The 6,920-nt window shown below is 36.8% G+C and overlaps 1 pseudogene; it reads left to right on the forward strand.

Moving 5' to 3' along the window:
* Positions 1-979: 979 nt before the first annotated feature.
* Positions 980-1,655, forward strand: LOC114225991 (GTP-binding nuclear protein Ran-like; annotated as a pseudogene).
* Positions 1,656-6,920: the final 5,265 nt, after the last annotated feature.

Consider the following 6,920-nt stretch of genomic DNA (forward strand, 5'->3'; position numbering starts at 1 on the left):
TTGGTAAACCACTTTCAAACCTCTCCAGTTTGTTCAATAATAATTCAAGTTTGCATTGGTTCCAGAGTAAGTCCCCTCTCTGTACCATGATTTCAGGGTTTAACTTATAATTAAGCACTTAAAATATTTTAGAATATATTTATCAAGGCATCAACACATTGCATAAGTTTTTTCTCTCTCAGATAAATATTATAACTGTGTCAGCATGAGCCATAGAGTTACACAATGCATTATGCATAGTGAGTTGGTCAGCATTATCTTCACTCTGTTCTGCTTAGGAGACAAAGTTGAGATTACATAAATTAAACCACTTTGTCATGTTTTGATTCCCTTACTCAGTTCTATCTGCCTAAGAATGTAGTTACTTCTGCAAAAGTAAAATCAAGGACAGATTTTACTCGATGGATATATAAGCATTCAGAAAAATATAAAGGTAATATTCCATTTACTTAGGAAAGCAGGATAATTAAAGTGAAACTAATATAAGCAGTATGGCAGAGCTTATAGCATTTTAAAGATAGAAACATCTTTAGAAGTGCTTTAATTTGGCCCCCTTATTTTGTAGTTGATGCTGTTAGCCAACAAGCTAGGTGATTTTCTCCAAAGTGGCAAAGCATAGGATTAGGCTAGAACTCAGGCCCTCTGATGGCCCAAATCTATAGGTAAATCATCAATCCCTCTTTGACAAAAATGCTTTTATAACTTTCAATCACAGAAAGTATTTGCTATATAATGACATTTATATATTTCCTCAAAAAATTATTATAAATATTCAGCATCCTACGGTGATAAAATAATTTTACAACTTGGGACAGCAGTTTGTATTTGAATCATTTTTTGCACCTAATTAGTGCCCCTCATGAACTTTCCGTTGTTATAAGAAAATTCAAAAACTCAAATTACACTGGGGGGTAAGAGGAGGTGGGAATTAATTACAGGAAAAAAAAACACTCAAAGAAATAATTAATGTTGGCTCAGAGGAGCAGGAAATGCTTCTGGAAGCAACATCATAATGGCTGCCCAAGGAGAACCCCACGTCCAGTTCAAACTTACACTGGCTGATGGTAGTGGTACTGGAAAAACTACACTTGTGAAACGTCATCTGACCAGTGAATTTGAGAAGTATGTAGCTCTTGGGTGTTGAGGTCCATTCCCTTGTGTTCCATTCTAACAGAGGACCTATTAAGTTCAACGTAGGGGATATGGCTGCTCAGGAGAAATTTGGTAGGCTGAGAGATGGTACTACATCCAAGCCCAGCATGCCATTATAAGGTTTGATGTAACAACAAGGGATACTTCCAAGAATGTGTATAATTGACATAGAGATCTGGTATAAGTATGTGAAAACATTCCCATTGTGCTGTGTGGCAACAAAGTAGACAGTAAGGACAGGAAAGTTAAGGCCAAATCTATTGTCTTCCACCAAAAGAAGAACCTTCAGTACTAGGACATTTCCGCCAAAAGTAACTACAACTTTGAAAAGCCTTCCTCTCTCTTGCTAGAAAACCATTTGGAGACCCTAACTTGGAGTTTGTTGCCATAACAGCTATTGCCCTACCAGAGGTTGTCTGGACCCAGCTTTGGCAACACGGTATGAGCACGATCTAGAGGTTGCTCAGACAAATGTTCTCCCAGATGAGGATGACAACCTATAAGAAAGTTCAGCTGGAGCCCAGCATCAGAAGTCTAGATTTATAGGCAACTGTCCTGTGAGGTCAGTGGTACACAATGTTGGCCACTTTAGTATATAGCTAAACAGCACACGTGCTTAATCTTTGGGATGCTGAAGGAGATGAATGGGCTTTGGAGTGAATGTGGCAGTTTAAAAAGCGCCTCCGTTCCTTGGACCTGTATATTTAGCTGTTTTGAAATGCAGTAGTCTCCTTCTTAAATTTCAAATATAAGACTACTATAGTCACATCGCAATATCCATTGGTGAAATCTTGTTTGTTACTGTCATTTCCATTCCTTTTCGTTTAGAATCAGGATAAAGTTGTATTTTTAAAAAATCAACTTTGTAAGGAATTCCTTTCTAATTGTGTACACCTTCATTTTTTTATTATAGGCATATGCTTTATAATGTTTTACTAGACACTAATAGTAACTACATAAAATGTAGATACTAATATTAACTGATCAGGAAGTCATTTGTAGCGCAATAACAGAAAAAAATAACAAAATCAATTGACCAGAATTATAAATTTCTTCACTCATGTAACTTGAAAGTCTAGGAGTACTTTCAAGGCATGTCTGGATACAGAGAATGAATAATAATGCAAGGACTCTCCGCTTTTGCCATTACCTCTTCTGTATTGCTGTGCCTGGTTAAATTCTCAACTCCCCTCCACACAATGGAAAGATGGCTGCTTACACTTCTCAACTTATGTACCATCCTAACACCAACCCCAGCACGGCAGGTGGAGGATGCTTTCTTTCCAGTAGTTCCAACAAAAGTCCTAGAATATAGTTTCCAGGGCTCTGACTGAATCACCTTCTCGATCCTGAGTTAATCATTAGGATACCATGTTTTGATTGCTCAAGCTTGGGTCACATGGCCACAGGGTTTGAATCAATGTCGCTCAAAACACACAGAATACAAATGGAGAAATAATGGTTTTTCCAGAAGATGTAAAAATAAGTGCTCCGCATGCCAAAAAATGACAGATGCCCTCCAGTGCAATGGGTAAGCAGAGAGAGAAGTTTTGGGCCTCTTTCCTTTATCTTCCAATTTATCCCTAGAAATAGTTATTATGGGTTATCTTCTAGTACATTATCAGGAGCACATTCAAATAGTGGGTAGAATCACAATGTGGTACTACATTTTACATGGACAAGGTCCTCTCCAACTCCCTCTCTGACTCTCTGTCTGTGGGACAGAAATAGTATACGGCAGAAAGTCGAGGAAGACCCGGATTTCTCAGGATTTCTCTTAATGTTTCTCTGTTCCATTTCTCCTGTGCCACCTTAAATCATTAAAAGGTTTTGATGTTGTAGTGGAGGGGAAGTTTGGAAAAAAAGAGAGCAATCTTTATCACAGAGTTAGGACTGAAGCTTTTTAAGCCTAACTAGCTTAAGAAAAAAAAATGCTCCACGTGATCCAGCCCCATCTTGGATTACTGCCATCAGCTCTCCACTCTCTCCCTATAATAGAATTATACTTCCATATCCTTTTCCATCCGCTTTGGCAGTGCCTGGCTCCTGGGATGGAGTATATTCCCCTGTCACTCCAGCTTCGAGCTTATCTATACGATTTGCTTTGACCAGGGCCATGTAAGTGAGGATAATGTGGGCCACATCTAATCAGAAACTTGAAACCAGCTTGTGTGGTTTAGCTTATGCTCTTGTGTTTCTGCATTTGGCATCAGAAGATCTTGCCTGGGTCTCAGAATGAAAGATCTGTGAAGCAGATGTGAAGCTGACTTGCTGAATGAAGAACAGCCACCCCAGCCACCTCCCAGACATCAAGACCATGTCTCTCATTGTAAATCACTGGGATTGCTGGGCTGTTTGTTAGGCAGGTTTATCATGCAAAACTCACTAAAACAATATAGTACAAAAGTTGTCTGTATTATGGTTTTTGACCAGACACACATCCAAGAAAAATGTTATTTTAAAACAGTAGAGCCATGACTCACAGGGTCTCTTTTCAGAATTCTATCACAGTATTAAAGAAAAAAAAAAGTCTAAAAGCCAAAGAATCAAATTAACCATGGATCTTTATTTGCATATCTCCAACAGTTGGAGGTTGACATATTAATTGATGCAAGGATTTTAATAACGCCCCTCTCTCTTCTGTCTTCTTTGGCCTTGCATTTCACACCAAATATTTTTCCCTGCAAATCCACACACTTCACCCTAATCTACCACCTTTAACCCTAGCCTACCCCCCCTTTTTTTTTCTTTTTTTCTTGCTTAACTGACAGAACAACAAAGAGCTGTTTTGGCAAACAAGGATTTCCCTGGAAACTTGGGGGGGGAGGAATTAGGTCAGAACAGAATTCTCTGATTGGCAGGGAGAGAACTGCCAGATTTTCCCAAATGCTTTCCTTGGGAACTACCTGGGAAGAAGTGACTGGTCAGAGCCAGTATTTGGTCATATTTCCTCCCCCAATCCTGTTCATGTCAGTTAGCAAATGTCATCTTAATTTAAAAATTTTCAACTTATTATTTTTGTTTTGTTTTGTATGTTCCTGTTTTTTATTGAATTTTTAATTATAGAAAGAAATATAGTTTTAAGAAAGTGAACAGTGCAAAGTTGTAAAAAGAAAATGTTAATAATCTTAACTTTCCTCCTCCAATCTATTTCTGAAGTAATCAGTGTCCAATGGTGTCTGTTCTTTGAAATATTTATCTATATAAATATATCATGATTTTCTACAAAGTGAACTCTATTATCTACTTTCATCTAAGATGTGTTTTCTTTCCACATATAATACGTGAATGACATCTCTTCATGGAAATATGTCTAATCTAATTTTCATTAAATCTAATTAAATCTAGTTTTCATTAAAACTAGCTGCATGATATGCCATGTTATATTTTTATCAAAAATTCTTCAATCTTTCTTAATTAATGCTTAGTTTATTTCTAGTCTTTTTGTTTGTTTTTGCATTACGTGGCAAAGCAAAGTCAGTGAGTAAAGATGTGTAATGTTACAGGGCAGAGAGAAGCAACTATTGAGTTAATTATATAATTGCCATATATGGCCTTTTATAATATGTACATGTGTGTGTTCTCTTTGGATCTTTGATCTTTTTAAATTCTTTTCCTTTATTGTTTCTGAACTCCGAGACTGCCCTCAACAAACCACCGGGACCAAATGAATACATGCTGTCCATGGGCCAGGAATATTGAGCAGAGTAGGCAACTACTGTGTTGTACAAATTCAGAGAATTTAGAGATTTGATTATCACCTCAGATCCCTCTTAACTTGCTTGCTAATACCTGACATTTCTTTGTCTTAAAATAATTGCAGATATCACAGAGAGCTAACACATTACATCTCATTAGACTTTTTAATACTTTTATCAAATCTTGCAAGAGAGTAAGTTTTTATGTGGAAAAAGGAAATGAATTAAATAGCAATCTTAAAAAAATTTATCTAATGAGAATAAAAAATGAGTTAAGAAGGAAGACTGAATACACTAAAGACAAATTTCATCTAAATTATAACTTTATGGAAAGAAAGACCTAAATAGATGACTTTGTGTTAAAGATATTTTGGAAAAATACAGTTCAACATGTTGTATCAGCCAACGGCCTAAGGTAATTGTACTGTTCAAATCATGTTTTGTCCTTTGGCCTGATATTAGATAGCAAAATTTCTAAAGTAAAATACAGTATACTTGAATCTTTAAGATGCACTCAAATTTCATGGTTGACAGAGCCAAATTTTGTGGGATTTTTTTTTTCCCCAGTTGTAGGACACGGGATCACCACTTTCCTTTCCAATGGTAAGAAAGTAGTGAAGAGTGGCAAAAACAAAGTCTGAGTTCCTGTTAGACCTTAGGTAAATTTCAAAACAACCATTCTGTATCTGGTTGTCATGAAACAAATCCCAGTAACAAATGTAAAACTGTTCCTTCCATCATAAAGCTGTTGACAAATATACAGCTTAACATTAACCATACTAAGAACACTCCTATTTTTTAAATAAAATAAAAAATGTTTAAATGTGAAGAGTACCTGATTTTATGCAAAAGACTGGCTTGGAGAACTAATTCCTTAGCTTCTCTTAAACAAAAATATTAGATTTCTAAATGTTTATATCCTCTATGACTAGGTTTTTCCCTAGGGCCTGGAAGTGCACTGCACAAAGACCTAAGTGAAACTAGCTAAATAACACTTTCCTTCTACATCCAGTCAGAAACCTTTATGATTGCTTTAAAATATATTTATTTATTTATTTATTTATTTATTTATTTATTTATTTATTTATTTATTTTCTTATTTGAGAGAAAGAGCTCATGGGAGTGGGGGCAGAGGGAAAAGGAGAGGATCTCAAGCAGACCCCCATTGAGCATAGAGCCCATCACGGGGCTCAATCTTACACCCTGAGATCATGATCTGAGCCAAAATCAAGAGTCAGGTGCTTAAGTGACTAAATCACTCAAGTGCCCCTATAATTGCCTTTATGACTGCACATTCATCTTTTTCAATCAAACTTTATTTTTTCAGAGACATTTCTTTAATCTTATAAAATGATCTCTTAAAGGCATTGGGTGTCACTGTGGCAACTGATGAAATACATCTGTGTGAAGGAAAGTCTAACACGTAATAAGCTCCAGGATTTTAAATAATCTGATTGAGAGATTACTCACCAAAAGTAACAGTAAAATGAATAAAATGGAACACAATAAAAGAAAGAAAATTAAGATATTTTCTTTTTTTTTTTGATTGTCAAATGATCCTTTATTGAAATATTTTGCCTTGTAGTTCTTAACTGGGCATTCCACTGCACCGCTATTGATGTCATCGATGATGTCATGAGGGTGGCGGCCATCAACATTACAGCCCGCAGACTGGGAGTCCCCAGGATCTCTTTAATGGTGCCAGAGAGTTCTCCAACTCAAGAGTGGCTCTGCATCTGTCAAGCAATGGTGACAATCTCATCAAAAGTGGTATTTCCACTGTGTTTAATGTTTTCTGCTTCTTCCTATCTCTTGGCAGTTCCTTGAGGGCTTTGATAATCAGGACAGAGGCAGAAAGTACCACTTCAATCTAGGCCTGTTTGTTCTGAATAGTCAGTTTCATTGTAATCCTCAGACCCTTCCAATCACTGGTTGCCTTGGTGAAGTCATAACCAAACTTTTTTGGAGACAGACCCAGCTGGCCGATCTCCAGGGCCAGGGTAGACGTGGCACCGACTTTGTCACCAGTGCACCTCAGGTGTACACTTTGATCTCACTGGGGTTGAACTT

The sequence above is a fragment of the Eumetopias jubatus genome, unplaced genomic scaffold, assembly GCF_037043125.1.
Source record: "Eumetopias jubatus isolate StellerSeaLion01/CBP00866 unplaced genomic scaffold, mEumJub1_p1.0 scaffold_3, whole genome shotgun sequence".
NCBI lineage: Eukaryota > Metazoa > Chordata > Mammalia > Carnivora > Otariidae > Eumetopias > Eumetopias jubatus.